This window comes from Peromyscus eremicus, chromosome X (assembly GCF_949786415.1).
Source record: "Peromyscus eremicus chromosome X, PerEre_H2_v1, whole genome shotgun sequence".
Lineage (NCBI taxonomy): Eukaryota > Metazoa > Chordata > Mammalia > Rodentia > Cricetidae > Peromyscus > Peromyscus eremicus.
In genome coordinates, this window is record NC_081439.1 from 4,117,505 (window position 1) to 4,142,160 (window position 24,656).

Below are 24,656 nucleotides of genomic sequence, written 5' to 3' on the forward strand. Positions count from 1 at the left end.
AGTGAGATAGTCTCACAGTATGCAGAAGACATTGTTAGGCAGCACTCCTTCCCAATCCCTGGCTCTTACTATCTTTCCATCCCCTCATCTGTGAGGTTTACCCAGAGTTGACCGAAGAGAATGTCATCTAGATGCCTCATTTAGGCTGAGCACTCCACCCACACTAATTCTGCACTTTGACAAGTCATGAGTCTGTCCACTGGCAAAAAGAATAAGAGCTGCTAGAATCTGATACCTGCCTACCTGCCACTTGAGTAAGCTAGAGGCAAGTGTGGAGAGGGGGTTACAGGCAGTGGAGAGAGAGGGAGTGCTTTGCTTGGCTCCTACTGGGCCAGAATGTGTGTGGTGGTTCAGTTTGAGCAGCAGTTTTCTCTACTCTCAATAAGCATGTTCTTGAGGTCGCTAGCTCACATACTGGTTTTTAAATGAGACTGAGAACTGAGAGTATGGCTTAGTGGCAGAACACTTGCCTGGAGTGGCTTCATGTCCATGGACTGGAGTTCCAGAACTGCCAAATAGTAATATAAAGCCAGAGACTGGAAATAAACGAGGAGGGTTGTCATTCCTCAAGTTCTTTGAGATCATTGTCCCATTGCATGAGGTTAGGAATGAATTTATTACAAATTGTTATTTCTCAGTCCAAGTTATTATTAACCATGTATTTGATGTAAATACCAACCAAAGTATGTACATGTTTTATAGCAACTAGTAAGTGCGGCAGAATGCAAAGAATTCTCCAGAAAAAGTCTCTGCTGAGACATCCTCTGACAGAAATAAAGTGATACATGGTTTCCTATGACAATATATCAGAAGCAGTTTAAGCACTAACAACAACCATTTCCTAGGCAATAAGGATGTCTGTGCAGATGGACAGACCATGTAGAAGGCCTTTATACCTTCTGCCTGGCTGCTGATTCTGAGATTTTGCTTTAATCTATCAAACTCTCTGGGGAATTGCTTCCAAAGCAATATTTGGCCCCAAAGTAAATAATAAATAAATAAAACAAAAGCATGTACCTCATTGTAGTTTTGTTTTTAAATCAGTTCCCTACCAGAGAAAAGTCCCTGGTGAAGTGGTTAGTTGGCAACAACAGCCTCTAGGGAATGACTGTTTCCTTACAGAGATCTTGTTGTTCTCATCGTTGTTAAATCTGCAAAAATCACCCTTAAAATGTGTTTAAAAAAAATTGGTAAAAAATTTCAGTGCCTTACAATTCTATTAAAATGCCAGTGATTTCTTTTGGATATGTTTTCATGTTTGTTTCAGCCTCCAGAGCAGTACTAAATTTTATTGTCTGCCATGCAAACAATCTCACTCAGGGAATTATGGGCACACAGTTATATTTAACTTGGTATTGATTAGGTATGGCAGGATATGGAATTATATTCATAGAAACGTAAAGTACAGAGACAAGTAGGTGGAAGTGTGTGCAACAATTCAAGGTAATCACTGTGCCCCGATTGTGCTGCAGATTAGAGCAGACTGTAATGAGGTTTCTAGTTAATGAGAACACTTTAATTCTCAACCAGATTAGAGGCAAAGGGCTCTTCAGAGAAGTGCCAGTTCCTAGTCTTACAACAGAAGCAGTGAAAATGGTGTTTTGAAAAGATTCTAATTTGAATTTAGAAGTAGCCAGTGAAATGAAAACTAGACTTCCAAACTGTCTCTTCATCATCTTGGTATGCACACACAGAATAAAATCCCTGTGTGAAGACCCCATAAATAATTCCTGAACAGAGCCCCCGAGCCTCTACCAACCACACCCCCTTTCTCTTCTACCTTAAATCATTTGATTTCCCACAGGGAATGGCTGATCATGCCAAATACCATTGTCGGTGGATCTAGAACTTCTATGAACACTTTCTTCAGAGCATGCCTGGCAAGGCTATTGATACGTAATGAAATCAGGGCTTGGAAGCTAGGGCTTAATTAGTCACATTCTTCTGAGTTACTCTGGCTTTGGTTACCCATGAATCTGACTGCACCTTCTGATTCCCAAGAGGTCTTGAGTCCCTAATTCTGGCTTCCTTTTGGCTGCCCTGTCCATCCTGCCAGCAGCTCCTCAGAAAGGTCCTCTCGTATGAGAAAATGATGCCTTGTTTTTGCCCTCCAAAAGTTTCCAGACTACATCTCACCCTTCCTACCTCCTCATTATGGCTTGTTCCAGCTCTGAAGTACTCAGATCAAACCTATAGTCCTAATTTCCTAACAAAAACAACTTCTCAAATCTTCCTCCTCCGTGAGCCCTTTAGACCTCAAGTGTGACATCTGCTCCCACATTCCTCTAAATATAAATATCCATGGAAACCATAAAATGTGTTTTTTGATGGATGCATATCTTCCAAATAATATTGTAAGGTCCTTGTGACAATCTCTTCATAACTCTTGGTGCCCTCTGTGGCTGGCTCAGTATTCATTTATCCATCACCTAGAGGTATTTCTACAGCATAGCAGTTAAGAGTGTGGGCTCTGTTTATATGAGAGTCACCTCAAGGAGGCATATGGATAGGCATATGCCCCTTTAACTAACTGATAGAATGTAATATTGTCAGTTATGGGATAAACTGACACCGTGAACCTCCTGGTATGCTGCACAGGGAAGGATGCAGCTGATCACATTTGTAGCAGTCCTGCCAAAAGTGGACCACCTCAATCACCATTGGAGGGAACATCAGACAAACCAAATGGAGAGACAGTCTGCAAAATAATGGGTCTTTACCCTTCAGCATGTCAAAACTGTGAAAGAGAAAGGAAGCATTCAAAATTACGAGTGACTAAAGTAATGGGACAATTGAATGCTGTGTGTAGCCATGGATTTGATCTCAGACCAGAATTTTTTTCTATAATACACATAAGAATTGTCTAACTCTAAATAAGTTGAGATTGAATAATAGTATTGTTGAAATGTCAACCAATGGGACAACGGTGCTCACACTGCATTTATGTAGGAGAACATCTTTGTTTTACAAAAACACACACTGAAGTACTTAGAAGTAAAGAAGCTTATGTCTGCAATTGTCTCTGAAATGGTCCCAAAAGGATGATTTTATATACATGTATATACATATAACTATATATGTATATAATACATATTTCCATATATATGCATATATAAACATATATGGGAAAAATTCTAAAAGGGAGATGTGGTCAACCATGATTGGGGAAGGGGAAACAAGGTTTCCTTGCCCTGTGACTATGGTACCTGATCCATGAAACTTCTTTAAAATCTACACTGCATATTCCACTATGATGCTATATGCCCCCATCCTCAACCACTTTGGTAGAGCTTACTCCAACTCTGATAAATTCCTGCTAAAACTATCTGCACATGGACTGTGCTTTCCTTCTGAAAAACCTGAACAGAGAGGCTCTTGTAACAGTGGGAACAATAGGAACTGTCAAAGTCAACCAAGCACTGTTTGTGAGGACTCTGTGTCAGAGCAACAGAGGAAGGCGAGCAGCAGACTTGCTAAGCTAGGGCAGTGGTTCTCTATAGGTCCAGGGGGTAAATTCAGTGTTCCCACAAAGGCAGTTGTGTTTCTACTCCACTGAGCAAATTGAAAGCATTTGGATTTCCTTACACACTTTGTTCCCTGGTGTTTATTCACTTATTCTTGTTTTCTTGATCAAAAGCTCATTACCACTTTCCCCACTCTAAGTTTCTGCTACATTGTTTTGGAAACTTCTTTTGTTTCTAGTGGGTTTTTTTTTATTTTGTTTCATTTTTTTATCTTTTCCCCTCTTAGACTCGAGAGTTTGTTTGAATCAACTTTCTGTTGCTGTGTTAAAATATCTAAGATAAGTAACTTAAAAGGAGGAGATACTGGTTTTGGCAGAAGTGTGAGGTAGGAGAAAGAGTCTCACCTCATGGTGACCAGAAGAGAGAAAAAGAAGGTGGGAGGGAGGGAGAGAAGAAAGCGAGAGGAAGCTAGTCCAACATACACTTCAAGAGTATGCCCCCAAAGACCTACCTCTAACTAGGCCCTACCTCCTAAAGGTTCAACCACTTCCCAATAGCACTTGGGAGCAAACCTTCAACACATGAGATTTGGGGGACATTTACAACTGAAGTCATAGAAATATTAACTGTGGCTTCATTATAAATTGACAGCTGATACTGAGTAATTCAGTCAGTGGCAGAATCCTTTGGAAGGAAATTAAGTGTTTCTTCTGTTATTGGCTAATGTCCTAGTTAGTTTTAACTGTCAATTTGATTCAGCCTAGAGTCACTTGAAAAAGAAGTCTCAATCGAGGGATTAACAAGATCACTTTGGCCTTTGAGCATGGCTTTGGGGGATTGTCTGGGTTATTAATTGATGTAGTAAGGCTCAGTCCACTGTAGACAGCACTACTCCCTGGCTCTATAAGAAGGCTGTCTAAGCATGGTCGGCGAGTGTGGACAGAAACAGCATTCTCCATGGTTTTTGTTGTACTTGCCTGGCTGTGAGGGAGTTTCCTAGTTAGAGGTAATGGGGTGTGGAATAATAAGCAGGCCTGCCCTCAGATTTCTGCCTTGAGTTCAAGCTCTGACTTCTCTCAATACTACACTGTGACCTGGAAGTGTAAGCCAATTAAATGCTTTCCTCCTCTCAGCTGCTTTTAGTCAGAGTATGTTATCACAGCAAGAGAGGTGAACCTCAAAAACAAACTGACCAATTCACTTGAATATTTCTTTAGTATTTAGTCTAATGAATAAGAGAATCTTTTGTTTCTTTGACATCTGAAATTTGGAGTCATTTAATTCTATCTAGACCTTTTGGGAAGAATTAACAGAAAAATAAGAAACTGGGAATCTGGAAGAATTGTTTTTCCATTTCAGTATGTGTCTGTGACTTTGAGAGAGAATCTCTAGGCTGAAGAGCCAAGAGAAAAAAACCAATGGCAACCTAATTCCATCCATTCCAAAAAAGCAATCTGTTTTGACTGAAGCATTCACCTGAAAAAGAGAAGCAGGTTTCTGAATTTACTGTGACACTTGTGTTGTTTGCTTGGTAAGGTGTGGAGAATCTTGCATAGGTATCCACTACAGGAAGTGTCCTTAATTTTACCTATGTCCAAAACATCAGAGATCCTCTGAACTGGAATTTTAAAACATTGGCATTTAGAAAAATCAAATAAATTCTAAAATCCAGAATTTTGACTATCAGCTATGAAGATATTATCTTTTATTTATTTTTTGATACAGGATTTCATGTATCCCAGACTAGCTTGAAATTCACCATGTAGATAAAGATGATACTCAGACAATATACATGTGCTATCATGCCCAGCTTGAAGATACCCCTGAATTCTATCTTTCTCCACAGAAAAAGCATAAAATTCCAAGATATGTTAACTTCTTCAATTCCATGTGAAACATTTTGCAAGAAATGATAACATTTTCTGCTGCAGGTCGTAGGAACATATCATAAGAACTCAGCTGGTTATGGCAAAGTCACTACCTGGAAGGATCAGGGAATTCCTCCAGAGGAAGCCAAATTTCAAGGAGCTTTTGGTGTTACTTCACTTGTTATATATCAGCTCTCTTCTGTTATGAAAATCATGTGTGCCTTCATAGTTTTCCCAATTGACTTTTCCCTAAGAAGGGCTAACGGTGTGGACTGATCACTCTCTGGAAATACACATTCCAGATATTTGGAGAACAGCTTCAGGAAAGGCTTTCTCTAGAATCAGATATCTCCCTTAGCCACTTTTAAGGACTAACAGTGATATGCTAACCGGTCATTAGCACTCAGTTGACCTTCTCTTTTACCACTCCCATTTTGGATTGTTAAAGAAAGCCTGGTGGTCACTGCCAGAGGAAAAAGTCTTACCTGCCTTTATGACCCTGTAGAATTCAAGCCTGGTGACCTTGCTCAACCAGGGGCTTGATATAACTGGATTCCAGGGAGACTTAGGTAGAATGTGGAGAAAGGAGGATGGAGAAGAGAAAAGAGAATGAAAGAACTAGATGGGTAAGAACTTGAAAGGAACAAACTGAGATGGGGAAGAACTAGATTGAAGGGCTAGAAGAGAGTACTAGAGGAACGAGATGGAAGACGAGGAAGAGTCAGATGGGAAAGTCCTAGCTGGGTAAGAACAAGCTGAAAAGGACCTAGATGAGGCAGAATTAAGATGAGAGAATTAAGATAGAACTTAGAGGGAGCAATAGATAAGTATAGAGAGAAATCAGGCAAGAAAGGAGCTAGACATGAGAACAGAACTGAAGCTGTGTATAAAGGATGTTATGCCAGAGGAATTAAAGCAAGTGGACTATAGAGCTCGGTGTGCTGAGATTCTATTTCCCGAAAATAGTCCTCTCTCCTGAGCCCCTGGGATGTATAATATTAAGGCTGGTCCCTCTAATATTATACAAGAATTTTCCTTTTAGTAGCTTTTGGATTCAGCACAAGCATGCAGCCTGCTGCTTGTCCTTAGAGTAAACCATGATGGGGAAAGAATTCCCCAAGTCAGCTGCCTTTGGCTCTATCTTTATTGGAAATTTGCAATGAGCAGAGCCTCTGACTGTGGACACCATGCTAGGGTTACTGTTTGCTCAAGGAGAGAAAAAAGTTCCTAGAAATCAAAGGACTCTACCAAGTTTTGGGAAAGCAGTCTTTTAAATGACCTTTTAAAATTTAGCATAATATTTTTTTAACAATTCTTTGAGAATTTCATACAATATATTTTGGTCACATTTACCTCCATTTCTCCTCCTAATTGCTACCAGATCTACTCTCCGCTTCCCCACCCCCTTCTAATTCTATATCCTCTCTCTCTTTCTCTCTTTTTAAAATAAGACACCGAGTCAAATTTGTGTTATGCATACAGTCATGGGTGTAGGGTCATTCACTGGAGAGCAGTCAACTTTTCAGAGACCATATTCATAAAGAAAACTGACTCTCCCTCCCTTAGAAGCCATCAACTGTCAGTTACAAGTTGGGGCTTATGAAGATTACCCTTGTCCATGCAGGAATGTTGATTGGCTTGATGTTGTAAGGTTTCATGCAGGCAAGCACAGCTGCTGTGAGTTTATAAGTATAGCAGTCTTGTCACGTACAGAAGATACTGTTTGGCAAGACTCCTCCTTGACCTTGAGGGCTCTTAACAAATCTTTGCCCTCTCTTCCATGATGATGCTTGGGCCTTGGATGCAGAGGAGGTGTGATATAGATGTTTCATTTAGGGCCTCAAACTCCACAGACACTTATTATGAGCATTTGATTAGTGTGTCTCTGTTAACTGCTATTTACCACAAAAAGAAATTTCTCTCATGAGGTCTTAAAGGTGTACTAACATATGGGTACAAGAATACAAATTCAGAAGTCAGTTTGATACCATTTAGCAAAATAATACTAGTAGGATTACCCCTAGGGCATATTAGCTCTTTAACAATGAGTTCTGGGCCAGATTTACAGAACCAAGCATGTATTCCATCCTGTAGAGTGGGTTTTAAATTCAATCAGAAAGTGACTGGTTACCACCCTAATGTTTGTGCCACTATTGCACTCATGGACATATTTTTTTCATGCCAGTCATTATTGTAGTTCACTCAGTTAACAGTAGGGTAAGGCTTTTTATGACTTTTTTTCCTCAGCAGCCTCTACAGAACCTTCTAGTACTGTGAAAGCTGGCTAATAGGGAGGAAACTTCCTGGTCAATACAAGCTTGATTATTCCATGTCCTGTGACTAAAGAGGGAGGTTGATATGGGAAAAGGATGGGCAGACAGGGCAGAGAGGTCGAGGGGAAGGACAATAAACCCCGAGGTTGTCTTAAAAAGCCATATGGAAATCTATTATTCAATAAGTCTCTCTCTCTCTCTCTCTCTCTCTCTCTCTCTCTCTCTCTCTCTCTCTCTCTCTCACACACACACACACACACACACACACACACACACACCATAAACATTTACTGGAGTTACCCAAACAGGAGTTAATGCTCTTGTCAGAAGCCATAGGTTGCCAAATAACAATCCCAGTGTCACGTATGGGATACAATCTTTCAAGTTGTTGGGCAGAGGTATCCTGGAGACTTCTCCCAAAGATATAAGAAACAATACAGGCTATTTCCAGTGCTCTTGGTTGCCTACCAGAACATTAGGGTAAGACCCTATTATTGAAAAGAATGTTTTAAGGAATTAAGACTAACAAATAAATATATAGGAAAAGATATTCCACATGACTTGTCAGTAGGCAATTAAAAATGAAAACAACAGTGAGATACCAGTACATTTTTATCACATTTCCTAGATCCAGAATGCTGATAATGCTTAGTGCTGGCAAGAATTCAAAGCAAGGGGAATTTGCATTCATTGATGTTTGGAATGTAAAATGGTATAGCTACTTCCAAAGATAGTTTAGAAATTTCTAACAGAATGAGTATATTTTTTTTAACCATATGATTCAGCAATTTAATTCCATGATTTTTAACAAAAGAGTTGAGAAACTTATATGAAAGCCTGCACAGGTAAATGCCTAGTTTAGCAAGTTTATTCATAACTTCTAAAACTTGGAAGCAACCAAGATATCCATCAGTAGGTGAATGGATACATAAGTGGTTCTACAACTGCATAATAGAATATGATTTAGCACCAAAAGGAAATGAGCTATCAAGACAAAAAGATAAATGGAGAAGTCCTAAATTCATGTTACTAAGTAAAAGATGATAATATAAAAAGGCTACATATTGGTATCAGATATGGTGTTGCACATTTGCAATCCCAGCTCTTGAGAGGCTGAAGCAGGAGGATCATGAATTTGAGGCCACAGTGGGCTATGTACAGTAAGTTCCAGGCCAGCCTAGGCTCATGTTTGGGGACCTCCAGTTTCCAAGGGTGAATCTACTACTACTGTTTTGCTAAATGAATGTAGTATCAAACTACCCTAAAACATTATGGGGGTAACCAACCACTTTCTGATTGGAGGAAACACATGCTTGGTTCTGTAAGTCTGGCCAAGAAACCATGGTTGGGGACCTCACAGGCTCTGGGGGTGAATCTACTGCCACTATTTTGCTAAATGGATATACAATCAAACTTCTCTCTAAATTTGTATCCCTGTGTCCACAGATTAGTACAGTTCTCTGTTGAAACTCCTGTCTCAAAAACAAAAACAAAAATGAACAACTCAAATTAAATAAAATGATTTAACTTTTTGAAATTCCAGAAAAGGTGGGACTATGAAGACACATGAAAATGGAGACAGTGAAATGATGAGTGGTTGTTGGGGGTTCCCATAGAGGAAAGATGAAAAAGCAGAGCACAGAGGATTTTAAAAGATAGTGGAAATATGATGTATAAGATTGTAATGATTAATTCATGTCATTATAAACTTGCATGATAACACAGAATGTACCAAGACTGAACTCTAATGTAAACTATGAACTTGAGTTAACATTGATGTGTCCATGCAGGTTTGTTAGTTGTAACAGATGGACCACTCTGGTGGGAGACAGTGATAATAGAGAAGGCTATGACTGCATGGAGGAACAGGACTCTGTGGGAACTCTGCACCTTCCTTTTATGTTTGCTGTGAACCTAAAGTAATAGTCATTTTCAAAAGATAATCAATGCCTTAGATAAATGACCATGACATAAAACTAATTTTTACAGCTGTAGGTGTGCAGTAAAGCAGACATAGAACTATCTTATTTCTGTTTAATTATTGAAACTCTGGCTTGGCTAGTCCATTAATTCCATTCTATTCTTTCTGCTGCTTTTTGGATTATGATCTCACATAGAACTGCTGTAATAGCTGGGGGCCTAAGTGACTTTGAGTCTTTGTCTCACCAGTCTGAACTTTGTACTTCTGCCAGGGAAGAAGGTGTTGGGAGGAGAGAAAGAAGAGGAGGAGAAGAAAATGAAAGGAAGAGGTGGGGTGGGGAGGAGAAGCAGCATCATGAGCTTTGTGAAAAACTGGAAGCAGCCAGGATGTCTAACAACAGTAATATAGGAGCACTTTGGTTCCTCCATGTAGATGGAATATTTGTGGTCATGGAGACCTTGTAGTCACTGAAGGTTGTGGTTTAGAGGAATTCTTCATTGAACAAGTAACAGTTTGATTTTGTACTTGGTTCACAAAGGTTTGTGATATCTGAGATCTCAAAAGGTCATCCTAATTTGTGTATAAATGTAGCTATGCCTGTTACCTTTGGAAAGATGAGAAGATATTGCCTATTATCAAAGAGAAAATCTTAATGTATGTCAGACTTTCTGATCTGGGGTTTTATGAGGGCATTAAGTCACAAGGTATCTACGAGGACCAATTTCATACATCGACTTGTGAGTTTATATATGCAAATCCCTTCTGTGTCCAGATAATACTGTTTCCTTATAGGTCTCCACTGTCTCTGGCTCTTACAATCTTTCTGTTCCCCTCTTTTGCTATGATTTTTGAACTTTGGGAGGAGGGGATGTGATATAGATGTTTTATTTAGGACTGGATATTCTTCAGTTTCTTGTTCTCTACACCTTGATCAAAGTGGGTTCTGTGTTAATCATCACTTACTGCAAGAGAAGCTTCTCTGATGAGGTTTGAGAGATACATTAATCTATGAGTATAATGCTAAGTCATTAAGAGTCAGTTTAATACTGTGTACATTTAGCAAGAGTATATAGGCAGCACAAATTTGACTTGATGGGTTATTTTTAAAAAGCAAAAGAAAGGACATGAAGTTGGAGGGTCAGGGTGGATGTGGGAGGAGTTAGGAGAAGGAGTAGAGGGCTACTAGCCTCAAATATAGTGGCAGACATTGATTCTGTCTTGTGTGTATGTGTTTGTGTGTGTGTGTGTGTGTGTGTGTGTGTGTGTGTGTGTGTGTATGTGTGTGTGTTGGGGGTTACTGCTATAACCTTCATGCCACTCTTGAACCAGTGGGCATATATTACTAGCCCAGTTGTTATTGTAGTTCACAGCTAGGTAAGACTATTTATTTCTTTTCTCCTCCAGTAGTATGGAGAGCACCTTCAAGCACTATGAAAGCTAGCCAGTAGGGATGAAGCTTCTGGGTCAGTACCAGCTTGAATTCTCCATGTTCTATGACTCAAGTATATGGTGTCTTCAGCAATAAGGTCTTACTATCTGGTTCTGGAGGGTAATAAAGAGTAATAGCAGTAGCTTGTAATTCTTGGGGATGGGTCTATTGAACTTTACTGACAAATCTCTTCAAAAGAACTAACCTATTCCTGATACTGGGCTTTTTTATTGGACAGACTGGTGTCTATGAGGGACATTGTTCCTCCTAACCCCCCATTATAAAGTAACTCCACTGAAACTATTTTCAGATATGTATATATGGTATTGTGCCATCAGCTTTGCATGGTTATCAGGCTTTTGGCTCACGTTGAGTTGTTACTGGATTTTCTGATTCTTCAGGTATAAATGGCATATAGCTTGGTCTATGTGAGCCAATTTTCGTAATAAATATTATTGTATATGTTATAGTTCTGTTTCTTTAGAGAAATCTGATTAATACAGCATTTCTTGTATCTGTTAAGTGAAATTAATAGAAGGCTATTGTTTTAATTGAGCTCCTGCACTAGGCCCAACAGATCAGATCAAGATGGAGTCACTCTACATATGGAGTCACCTAATCAATATAAACTTTGTGCTAATGGCTGTTGAGACCTGATACCCCCCCAACACACACACACACACACACACACACACACACACACACACACTAAGATAAAGAGACTTCATAGCTTGAGACTAACTAGCATCCTTTAATGTCTTGGGCAGAAATGGCTGAATGGGGAGTGCATACAAAAGAGAAACTTAGAGCAGTGTGTGAAATGGAGATGTTTACTGACTGGGACCCCTCACCAACTTAGAGTTATGTGCATGAGTCAAGGACAGAGCCTAGACCACTGAGCCAGCCCCCACAGTCGGTACGTGCAAGGCCAGCCAGCCTCCATGGCAGCTCAAGGACAAAGCCTGGGACTTGTCCCGCACAGCCCCCAAAACGATAATTGTAACCCCCAACCAGTAAATTCAAAGGTTACATACCCTCATCCAATTAAAAGAGAACAGAGATAAAAATAAACCAATCGAGTTGCACCTATGCAAAACCCCCAACCCCCCCCCCCCAACCACCCTGAAGGGCTTGTGGTTTTTGCCTTTAAAAAGCTAGCCTCACAAAGAAAGAGCAACTCCTCCCTGCCTCACTCTGTTGGTTGGGTTGTAGGAATGAGTTCCCTGTATAGACTTGAATCTATAGAACAAACCTTGCTGTTGATTCTGGACATCACGATCTTTGGTGGTCTCTTTGGGGTCATGATCTGAGCATAACAATAACAATAATTTTGCTACTGTTATGTATTGTAATGTCAATATCTGGTATGTGACCCCCAAAGGGATCATGGCCGACAGGTAGAGAACAACTGCTCTAGGGCTTTGGTAGGATCCCAGAGGTGGGAGTTCTGGGTTCTGTCTTGTGTTTCTGAACAAAGACACCCTGGGCAGAGATGATCCTTCACTGTACCTTTCAGATGAAAATTAAACAAAGCTAAGAAGGCTATTATTTGTAGGTAGGAAGAGCTACTAGTATTTGGTTTGGTAAGTGTTAGGACAAAATCTATGAGTGAGCTGTGCCAGGTGATGAGAAAAAGGAAGTGCATGGGCCTGAACATGGTACTCAAGGATCCTCAAGACATCAGAAAGGAAAATAAGTCATGAGATTCCAGTAGGTTTTTAGTTTTCAATGTGAGATTTATTTAACGCTATGATGGATCTGTTTTTTTTATTTGACGAACACAGATCAATTCAAGTGGAACAGCCATTCAAATCCAGATGACCTTCCTAATTTTTCTTTTCTAGCCATCGAGGACCCATTTCACTTGGATGTGAAGAATGATACCTGCTTTGCCCTTTTCTTTTCTCTTAGAAGTGCTTAACCTGTACCAAAAGTATTTGTGCCTTTAGGAGGTAAGATTCTTCTATGTGTATGGCAGTTGAGTGAGAATGTTGCTGAAATCCAACAGGCTGGCTCTAAAAGAGTGAGTGAGAAGTGTGGACCTACCTGCACTGAACTTCAATGGCCATCACCATGAGCCCAAATCATGGAAACCCTCCCTCTTTCTCTGTCTCCAGCTATCCACCAAGTAGTCAGTGTCCCATTATTTTTTGAAAACATTGTACCACCATCTGTCTTTTCCTCATGAAGTGACATGGTCTTTTTTATTTATTTTTGTTAAATTGTGTAATGTTTTAAATTATTTGAGAATTTCATACATGCGTATAATATGTTTTGATCATATTGACTCATTACACATCCCCCAACTCCTCCTGAATATACCATTCCTCCTAACTTCAGGTCTTCTTCTTCTTTTTTTTTTTTTATACCCCACCAAGTCCAACTTTTGCCGCCTGTATATGCATGAGTGTGGGGCTATCCATTGAAACATGATCAGCCTATCAGAGGCCATACCCCTAAAGAAAACTGATTTTTTTCCTCTGCTAGCACAGTGTCAATAGCTCATGAGCTCCTCCCATTTCCATGTTGGAATGCTGGCATTATCCTTTTCATGGAGCCCTTGATTTGCTTTCCTACATGGACAATCAGTTTCTTGCTCATCAGACAAAATTAGTCTTATTTCATTGGCCTTTGAGTACTCTTACTCCCACCACCAAAGAGTTTCTATTTCTTTGATTTTGACGATAATTCATTCATTCATTTCACATCTTCCACATCAAGCATTCCTGACTCCAAAATGATTTCCTGGGTTCAGTGTCTCAGAACCAGAATAATTGAGTTGGCAACATGAAAAGTCATTTACAAGCAAAGTGTGATGAGGCTCCCCTTCATTTGATACTAGAAATGTCTTCCATAAATCTAGCTTATTAAAACGATGAGTCTCATACTATTTAGGCAATTTCCAAATGAGATGGTCATAAAATTGTTATGAAATATTAAAGTCTATTCTCTGTTGATGATAATGATACAAATATTGATGTGAGCCCACTAAGATATATGAGGCACATGCTCATCAAAATGGATAAATGGTGAATATGTAAATATTTCTTCATACCGTACATAAACAGATTACATGCTTTCATTTGTTCTAAGTCTTTTTTAATGAGGAGAGACATTCTTTGTATTTAGGAGTGTGATATTCATCTCTTCACATTTGTTTTAGGATGAAGAGTCTGTATAATATGCATTCCTAGATTCACCCCTTGTTTTAGGGTTTCTATTGCTATGACAAAACACCATGACCAAGAGGAAGCTGAGGAGGAAAGGTTTTCTTTGGCTTATACTTCCATATCATGTTCCATCACTGAAGGAAGTCAGAACAGGAACTCAAACAGGACAGGAACCTTGGAGGCAGAAGCTGATGCAGAGGGTATGGAGGGGAGCTGCTTACTGGCTTGCTTCCCCTGGCTTGCTCAGCCCACTTCTTACAGAATCCTGACTGCCAGCCCAGGGATGGCACCACCCACAATGGGCTCAGCCCTCCTCCATCAATCACTGAGTAAGGAAATGTCTACAGCGGGGTCTTATGGAAACATTTTCTCAATTGCAGTTCCCTCCTTTCAGATAACTCTAGCTTGTGTCAAATTGACATAAAACTAGCCAGTACACCCCTTAACATACACCTTCAATTCACCATGTGGTTTTGGGGAAATTGTAAACTCTTTAAGACTGTTGTCTACCTGCAGGCTCACTGGGGATGGATCTTGAAGGTTATATCTTCTTGTGGTTCTGGGTTCTCTGTTTCATGAACTGCTGAGAGCAAGTTGCACTGCAAATCCCTGACCCCAAACAGTGGACTGAAGTGCTTCAGCTGCTGTGCCTGCCCTGTCACTGTAAACTGTGAGCCAAAATAAATCCTTCCTCTCCTAAGTTCCTTCTGCCAGGCCTTTTGTCCCAGCAAGAGAGATAACTAATGTACTAGTTTACTTTCCCCTTAAAGGTAAGATTGGTAGTGATTTCTGCTGTCATTCAGTAGAGAAGTAATCAAGCGTTCTAGTATAATAGCAGAAAAGGGAGAAAATGTATATGGATGCAGTTTGTAAAGCTCCAAGTGGCATTTTTAAAACATTGATCATGTTTTCTCTTTTCTTTAGTAACCTCTACATCATTAATATAAAATGAGTATGAGAGGATTATTTGGTAATTTGAAGACACTTCCAGTGAACTTGAGTTCTTGTCCCTTCTTTGTTCAGGCTGAGTTGCTGAAAGCTATTTCCATGGCAGCTTCTGCCTAGGCCTTCACTCTAGAGATCTTGCTCTAATGAAAGCCAAACTTGCTATGAGGCAACCTCATTGGTGGGCCTTTGGGAGAGGAGAGTAACTCATTAAATCCCATTGCCTCTTCTCTTCTTCTGTTTTATAGTCATATAGAAATAAGTACTCAGTCAGCATACTAATTGTGCTAGTTAATTTTTGTCAACTCAACACGGACTAGAATCACCTGGGAAGAGGGAACCTCAACTGAGGAACTGCCTCTGTCAGATTGACCTGTGAACAAGCCTATGAAGCATTTCCTTGATTACTGATTAATGTGGGAGGGCCTAGCCCACCGTGAGCAGTGCCACTTCTGGGCAATGGTCCTAGATTGTATAAGAAAAGAAGCTGATTAAGTCATGAGGAACAAGCCAGTAAGCAGTTTCTCCATGGTCTCTGCTTCACTTCCTGCCTTGAATTCCTGACTTGGCTTCCCTCAAGCCAAACAAGTCCTTTCTTTCCTCAAGTTGCTTTTGGGCAGTGTTTTATCATAGCAACAGAGAAGCAAATCAGGACACTAATGAAGCACAAGATATTTGGGGAGATGTCAGGAAGGGTCAGTAGCTGGTTAGGTCTAGAATAGTCATGTTAAGAAGCTTGATATAGAAGTATATGTTGCCCACTCCTTAGACAGACAGTTACCAACTGTCGTGTTTTAAAACATTCACAGAGAGACTGGAAAGACAGCTCAGGCGTTAAGAGAACTTACTACTCTTCCAGAGGACTGATGTTTGGCAGCTTACAATGAATTGCCTATTATTCCAACTCCATGGATATCTGACCCCTCTGATCTCTATAGGCATGGGCACTCACATACACACACTCACATGCACACACATATAATTAACACATAAAATAAATCTAAAACATTCACAGAAATTCTTGGATACTGCATACACTGAAATGGAATCTATTTTCTAGCCTCTGATGACTTGCTTCTGAAGAACAGAATGTGGAAGTGACACTGAGTAGCTGCTAACACTGGGTTGTAAAAGGCAATGCAGCTTCTTCCACGTTCTTTCTTTTGTGGCATGCCAATCTTGAGATCCTGCAATTTCATGGAAGAAGTCTGATTGCCTGAAGGCTGCCATGATAGAGAGGCCACACAGAGCTGGAAAGACTTACTCAAGGAGCTCTTGCTGTCTGCCCAAACTGTGTGAGTCTTCTTAGCTGTATTAGTTATTTTTCTGTTGCTGTGTTAAAAAAAACCATGACTAAAGGAAACTTAATGAAGAAAGAGTTTATTTTGGCTTACAGTTCTAGAGGGATAAGAGTCTATGATGGCAACAAATAGCAGACATAGTGGCAGGAGTAGGAAGGTGAGGGCTCATATCTTGAACTGTGAACATGAAGTAGAGCAAATTGCAAGGAGGGCAATGCCTCAAGCTCTTAAAGCCCTTCTCCAGTGACATAGTTCCTCTATCAAGTAAATGCCAATTCCCCAAATAGTGCCACCACCTGGAGACCAACTATTCAAATCTCAAGATTATGGGGTACACTGTGCATTCAAACCACCGCACTAACACCAGCTTCCAGGATTATGAGTTCATTTCCTCTTTCCATAGAAGGAATCTGCTAGACCAGTGTGAATTTTTCTGCTATATCCTACCCAACACATTCGTTTGTTGATTAAAAAGGAGATCCAGAAGGCCTTTTTTGCTTGTCTGTTTGGTTTGAGTTTTGATTTTTGAGACAGCGTCTAGTTATATGATACAATTGGGCCTAAAATTTGTAATATTCCTGTGTCAGCCTCCCTAGTAGGATTACAGGCATCTGCAAGCATGTCTGGTGGGAGTCTAGGCCTTTTTGACTTATTGAAAGTAGCCTAAAAGAGTTAGCTGGGTGAGAACTTACAAACAAATGGATGCTTAAAATCTTGTCAAAGGGCAATGTGATGAGAATAAGTAAAGCAATGCATCTGTTATTACAAGATTATATTTTAGGTAACTCAAACATCTAAAAATATATCTGGACAATGACAGGTAAACATTGAAAAGAAAATATTGAGTTAGTTTTCTGGTACTGTAACAAAACAGCCAGGAAAATGAATCTATAAAGCATGTTTCATTTTAGTTCACTGTTTGGAAGATTTCAGTTCAATATCAGATAGAGCTATTTTCTGGTGTGGGTAATGGATACAAAAGAGAGGAAGGGGCTGAGGGTCCCACAGTCCCCTCAAGAGTACACCTCCAGTGACTTAAGTTCCTCCTTACTAGACCCTACATCTGAATGGTTCCATTGTCTCCCAGTAGTGCCACCCTGGGGACTAAGACTTTTAACATGTGGGCCCTTGGGAGTTTTCACTAAGGGACTTTCTTCATAGTACTAAATTCTAGTTTCTGAATTTGCAAATAATTTTCAAAATATTGTAGCATTTTTAGTCATCTGATTTCCTAGTCCATGGGAGAGATTAAACCATTGAACAAGCAAAGAAGGGACATATTTGTGTGGAATAGTTTCTAGAGATGGACGTAGTAACAGCAGTGGGAAACAATGTCTGAAAATGTGTCTTAGCTTTAACTAACAACTTTACATACCCTAGAGTCACCTGTAAACAAAAGCCTTTCTCTGTCATGCCCCATCCTGCAACCGTTTCTAAATAATCATTCAGAGGCTTAATATTATAAATATTTGACTGATGGCTCAGGCTTATTACTAGCTAGCTCTTACACTTAAATCAACGCGTTTCTATTAATCTAAGTATTGTCACGTGGCTGTGGTGTTACTGGTCTGCTGGCATGTTGTTCCTTGGGTGGCTGGATGGCGTCTCTCAGACTCTGCCCTTCTTCTCCTGTATCTCTGCTTGGATTTCCCACCTGGCTCTATCCTGCCTTGCCATAAACCAAAGCAGCTTTATTTATCAATTAATGAGAGTAACACATATTCACAGTGTACAGAAGGACATACCACATCAGTCACCTGAGAAAGGAATCTCAATTGAAGCTTTTCTAAGATCAGATTGGCCTGTGTGAAATTGTCTTATGAATTGATACAGGAAGGCCCAGTCCACTGTGGGTGGTTTCATCACTAAGTAGTTTGTCTCGGTTACAGAAGGCTAGCTAAGTATGAGCCTGCTAGCAAGCCAGAAAGCAGCACTCTTCCATGGTTTCTGCTTCAAGTTCCTTCCCTTATTCCGCTTAATAATAAAGTATGTAACCTGTGAGCTAAAATAAACTCTTTCCTCCCCTAAGTTTCTTTTGATCAGAGGATTTTTATCACAGCAACAGAGATGAAGCTAGAACAAAGTATAAGTCCAAAAACCAGACATGGCATTGGAAATTAAGACATGTACAGGCTGATGGTTCTCTTGCTGTAGTGGCAAATAGCTCTACAGACCTCAATAGTCTCATTGGGCAAGTCAATGGTTCCTCAAACCCCCAGTCTGTGGGGATACACTTTAAGACAACTATAAGATGCCTGTAAGCATGGCAATATTAGACTCTATACACATTCTATTTTCTCTGCAGCACTGACATATAATACAAGAATTGATCTTGTCTTCTCATGTGTTTTTTTCTTTTTTAAGATTAAAAAAATTATGTGTATAAGTGTTTTGCATACATATATGTAGGTGCACCACATGTGTACTTGGTGCTTTCAGAGGCCAGGAGGAGGTATCAGATTCCTTGGAACTTGAGTTACAGATGGCTATATGCCATCATGTGGGCCCTAGGAACAGAACATGGGTCCTTTGCAAGAGCAGCAAGTGCTGTTAACCACTGGGCTATCTCTCTAGCCCTGTTTGCTGATGTTTTATATTCTAGACCCTCCTGTTTTGTGCTTTGGTGCCATTATTAAAAAAAAAAGAAAAACTATTTAAGTGCAAGAAAACACTGTGATTCCATGACAGTCAATCTAAAATCTAAGATAGGTAGTAAGTGGCTAGCATCTAGGTAGTACATACAGTGTGGCTATACCAGAAAAAAATGGTTCCTGTTTTGAGTGGGATGGAGCACAGTGTCACAAAATTACCTTATGGTATGCTCTCGTTTCCTTAACTTTGTGAGGAAAGGGTTTATTTGGCATAAACTTCCAGGTCAGAGTACATTATTGAAGGAAGTCAGGGAAGGAACAAATACAGGAACTTGAAGGAGAAACCATGGAGAAATTCAGCTTTCCGGATCACTCAGGGACTCATTCTTAGCTAGCTTCCTGGTACATCCCAAGATCACCTGCCTAGCCAGGTGCTCAATTTACTATCAAGACAACCCCTACAGTCATGCCCACAGGAACATTTTTCAATTGAGACTCCCTTCTCAGGTCACTCCAGAGTTTGTCAAGTTGACAGTTAAAATAATCTAGGACATGCTTCTCAGAATCACATGTAACTTAAAACTCACCAGTTACTTATTATATGAACTTGTTATGTAATATTTTTGGGCAAAGATTGAATGTAAGTAGCAGAAATGTCAAAAACAAAAACCACAGATAAGGAAGGACTATTATTCAAGACACTTTTTATAAAATCAGAAAAAAAATGGTTTCAGCTGTAGTTTTGGAGAGACAACACAGAAAATAGTCTATACAGAGCATGCTTTGATACATATGTTAGTTATTTTTCTCATTGCTGTGACCAAATATTTGCAAGGAAGCATTTGAAGGGTGGAAGGGATTATTCTGACTCCTGGCTTGTGGGTACAGTGCACTGTGGCAGTGAAGGCATGGTGGAGTTCATGGCAGTAAGAATGTTTGTCTGGGATTCCACACATCTAAGCAGACCAGGAAGCAGAGAGAGGAGAATCTCAGTGCTCTGTTCCCTTCCTCCCCCTTTCTCTTTTTCATTCAGCCCATGAGATAATATCACTCACATTCAGGGCAAGTCTTCCCTCACAGACATTCTCAGAGGTGTATCTCCTAAGTGATTCCAAATCTAATCAGGTTGACAGTGAAGATTATCCATCATAGCATTTAAATGGATAAATTCAATTATCTACAGAATATAATGTGGAAATATTTTCTCATAAATCAGTGAAAGCGAAAACTGCTGTTTATGACTTTTCATATGAAATGACTGTGCAAGTGTTGATCAGTATGTGGTCTCTAAGTGTATATTTCTGCTATTAATGAGACTATAGGGTTATCTACTTATTCCTTTTGTCCAGCGTGTCCTCTTTTCTTCTGGATATAAGACTACTTTCTTTTATTACATGCCCCTTTGACCATAAGGTTTGGAGTGAATTGTCATCTTTTTACAGTTGTTATCTCTTTGGCCTTACTGATGAACCAGAGGTAGCATCTGACCACATTGGCTCTAACTTTGGCCACAATGGTAGAACTCACCTGGGATGAGCTTGTGACCTAGGACAGCTATATGTCTTCCAGGATAATTAAAATCAGAACAAAGGAAAGAAGGCGCTTTCTAATTGGGTGGTAAAACTAAGTGGATGTGATGCCTATAGCTGCCAGGGCTGCCAGGTGCTCTTAGCTTCCAGGAAAAAACTGGTTTGGGTCTTATGATCTTTCCACCAGGAAGTCTGTTGTAAAACAATCTCTCCTAGAAATGGCTTCATAAACAAGACAGGAACAATGGCAGATATGCTAACACAGAAGGGGGAAAATCACCTACCCCTACACAAAGAACTTTAGGCATCTAATGACTGCTGGGAGAGGAAGAATTAGCCTCTCCTAAGGATGAGCTTCCTTATTGGTTATCCAACACAAAGTGGTCAGCCATGAAACCATACACACACAAACAACAAAAATGGACTTAGCAGGTTGCATTCATGTATTTGTGCATACATATACAAACATATGTGCATATGATATATGTGTACATATGATATATATGTAACAATAATAATAAAAGAAAAGGAGGTTATCAATTTGAGAGTAGAGGACATAAAAGGCGCTGGAGGGAGGAAAGAAAGGAGGAAAAACAATATAATTCTACTTGAATTAAAATGTATTTTAAAAGCTGTTCTGGGAACATGCCATAGATGCAGAGAAACACAGAAGACAGATGCAATTAGTGTATAGTTTTTGAGGAATGTCACTATGATCTTTGAGGTCCTTGTAGCTATCCTGATTTTTGCCTCAGTAATCCTTTATTTTTTAAAAAATATTTTTGCCCCAAAATATTACATAATAAGTTAATATAATAATCTCTTAATTCTGAGTACTCCTCACACTGTCCTTTCAAAGAACGCTCCATTTGGCTTTCCATCACCTTGATCTAAATGATTCCTGTGGAATACAGAGAACTAGGAAACTCTATGAGGCTCCCTGAGCTGGTCACTGTAATACTCAGTGTCTTATACAGATACCAAGAGAAGAAAGCAGAAGCAGTCTTGTTTGTGAAGTTATTGAGGAGTTGGTATCTCTCAAGCCACATGACAGAAAGTAAATACTGCTGCCTATCAGAGGAGGAAAAGCCTTTGAAGGCTGGAGCAGTCTGCCTTATCAGATTTCCCTTTTCTGAGTAATTCAAGCCTTACTCCCCATCTCCACCCTAAAGCCTGAAAGTACACTGATCATGACTTATTTCAACTCAAGGAGAGCATGGAGGGCAGAGGTGTGTGCCTTCTTTCAGCTATCACTTCTGAATTATTGAGGCATTTTAAGTCTCTCTTATTTGCTTGTTTAATAGTTATTTTAATTGTGTATATGCACACTTATGTGATGTGTGTGTGTGCATTTCTAAGTGTTCATGTGTGTGTGTGTGTGTGTGTGTGTGTGTGTGTGTGTGTGTGTGTGTGTGAGTATGCAGTGTAAGTCTCAGAGGTTGACACTGGTGTCTTCCTGGATCATTCCCTACTTTACGTATTAAGGCAGGGTTTCTTGCTTGAGTACAAAGCTCATCAATTTGGCTAATCCAGCTAACTAGCTTGCTCTGCTTCCCGTGGACTGGTACTACAGGTGGGCCACCAAGCCCATCTTCCATTTTACATGGGTGCTGAGGATCTGAACTTCAGTCCTCTGGCTTGTGTGAGGCAAGTGCACTACCCACTGAGAAATCTTCTCAAACTCTAAAATCTTTCCTTTTATCTACCATTGTTACTTCTTTTTGACCAGAAGAGGGGTAAAGGGCCGTTGCTTATATGGTAGCACATTCATAAATGATGTAGAGAATGAGCTCTAACAATTATAGAGTAGCAATGTGGTTTGAATAAGAATGACCCCCTAGGCTCATATTTGAATGTTTGGTCCTCAGATGGTGAACTATTTAGGAAGGATTAGGAGGTATGTCCTTATTGAGGAGATACGTCACTGGGGGTGGGTTTTGGGGTTTCAAAAGCCCATGCCCAATCCGGTCTCTCTCTTTACCTGCTGCCTGCAAATCAGAACGTAAGCTGTAAGCTACTGTTCCAGTGTCATGCCTTCCTGTTTGTCTGCCACCACACTCCTCATTATGTGTTCATGGACTAATCCTCTGAAACTGTAAACAAGTCCCCAATGATACACTTTCTTTTATAAATTGCCTTGGTCATTGTGTCTCTTCACAGCAGTAGAACAATAACTAAGACAGCCATATACTGTTTTAAGTTCTTGATGTAAATTACTTTATAGTCCTCCTAACTCCCAGGGGGTAGTTGCTAATACTATTTCTATTTTACAGTTAAGTAAACTAGGTTTAGAGAGTTTAAGGCACTTGAAATAGAACTGGGAATGGTAGCACACCCCTATAATCTCAGCACTCAGGAGGCTAAGGTAGGAGGCTCATGAGCTTGAGATCAGCATGGGTTACATAGAAAGACTGTAATCCTCAACACAATGGTTCCCTTAACTTAGGGCTCTAGGAGCACTTTTAGGATATTACTGAACATGAGAGAGTCTTTGGAGACCCCAGAAGTTTTGGCCAGCTACTCTAAAGTGGGAATGGTTCTGAGGCCTCCAAACTTGCAGCTAGGGTCTGAAGTGAAGACAGTTTTATGAAACTCTTCCCACAGGCTAGCACAAGTGCAGACTCCTCTCTTTTGGTGTCCAAAGCCTTATGCAGTCTAGGCCATTTGATGAATTGTGTCCTTAACTTCGAATTTGGATAACCCTGTTTAGGGACCATGGGCCAACGCTACTGAATGGATAATAATAATTTCAGTAATAAAGACAACAAATACCACAGCGTCTGACATTTTGAAGCATATATTAGGTGACTGGTATCTCACAATAAGCCCAGGAGTAAGTATTAGTATTATCCTTGTTTTGTAGATGAGGAAAACTAAATATAGAGAAGTTAAATGATCTCCCAGTTCTGCCTGAGTTGCAGACAGGATTTCTGGCTTCAGTGTCTGTTGTCTCAGCTTTGCTGTCTCACTGCTTTTTGGAGTATCTGTCTATCCATCTATCAAATGTCTTTGTACATATACTGCTGGATTTGCTTTGCTAGTCTTTATATATTTAGAATTGGTGTACCTGTGTTTGTAGCTGTGATTGGTTATACTTTTCTTGCCCTGTACTCTTCTTTCTCATTATTGATATCAAGATTATATTAGCTTCATAAAATGAACTTGGTAGGTTTTCTCAAGCTTATTAATTGTATTGTCTGATTGTGTGTTCTTACTGAAATTCTGTGCTATTTATTTCCCATAGACATGTGAAAGCCCTGTATTTGGAATATAAGAAGAATATAAGGTAAACTTAAGAATTAAAGTGAAGCAATTGAGCCTAACTATCTACCAAACCAGTAATACTATACGCAGAGAAATGAGTTCATCTTTAGTGACTTGGGTAATATAGTCTAATAATGTAGTGGAATATTTTATGAAGATATAAAACATTATGAAAATCTTAAATTTTTAAAAAAGTTTTATCGTAAGAAGTGCTATTATCTTGAAAAAGTCTTTATGTATTACAGAGTAAAGCAAAACATGTAACTATGTTCATATTATTACAAATGAAGACTCCTCATTAAGAAAATGGAGATAATGGAGATAAATGGGAGGCCAAGGCTGGATCTGTTTCCGAGCTCACTTCTGTAATTATTGGTACATTTTTGTTACCTCAAAGGATATTGGCCTGAGGGGCCTCAAATTTTTAAAAAAATGAAGGAAATAGAGACACATTAGAAAAATCTAAGAAGTAACAGAACTCACAAAGTTCAATTTGAATTAAGATAGAAACATGAAAAATATTAAAATATATAATTTTTATTCATATGTATGTATTTTATTTTATATTTATTCTGGGGTTGTGGAGATGGCTCAGTCAGTAAAGCATTTGCCTTGTAAGCACAAAGACCTGATTTTGAGCCACAGAACCCAGGCTGCTGTAGTGGCACATGCTTATAATCCCAGTGCTATCGAGGGAGGGACAGATGGGGCTCACTGGCCAGCCAGCCTAGCCTAATCAGCAAGCTCCAGGTCTCGGTGGCAGACAGCACTGTCTGAAAAAATTAGGTGGAAGGCTTCTGAAGAATGACACTCAAGGTTGACCTCTGACCTCCACACCCACACCCACACCCACACCACACCCCCAACACACATGCATCCTCCCCTGACATGATGTACTCTC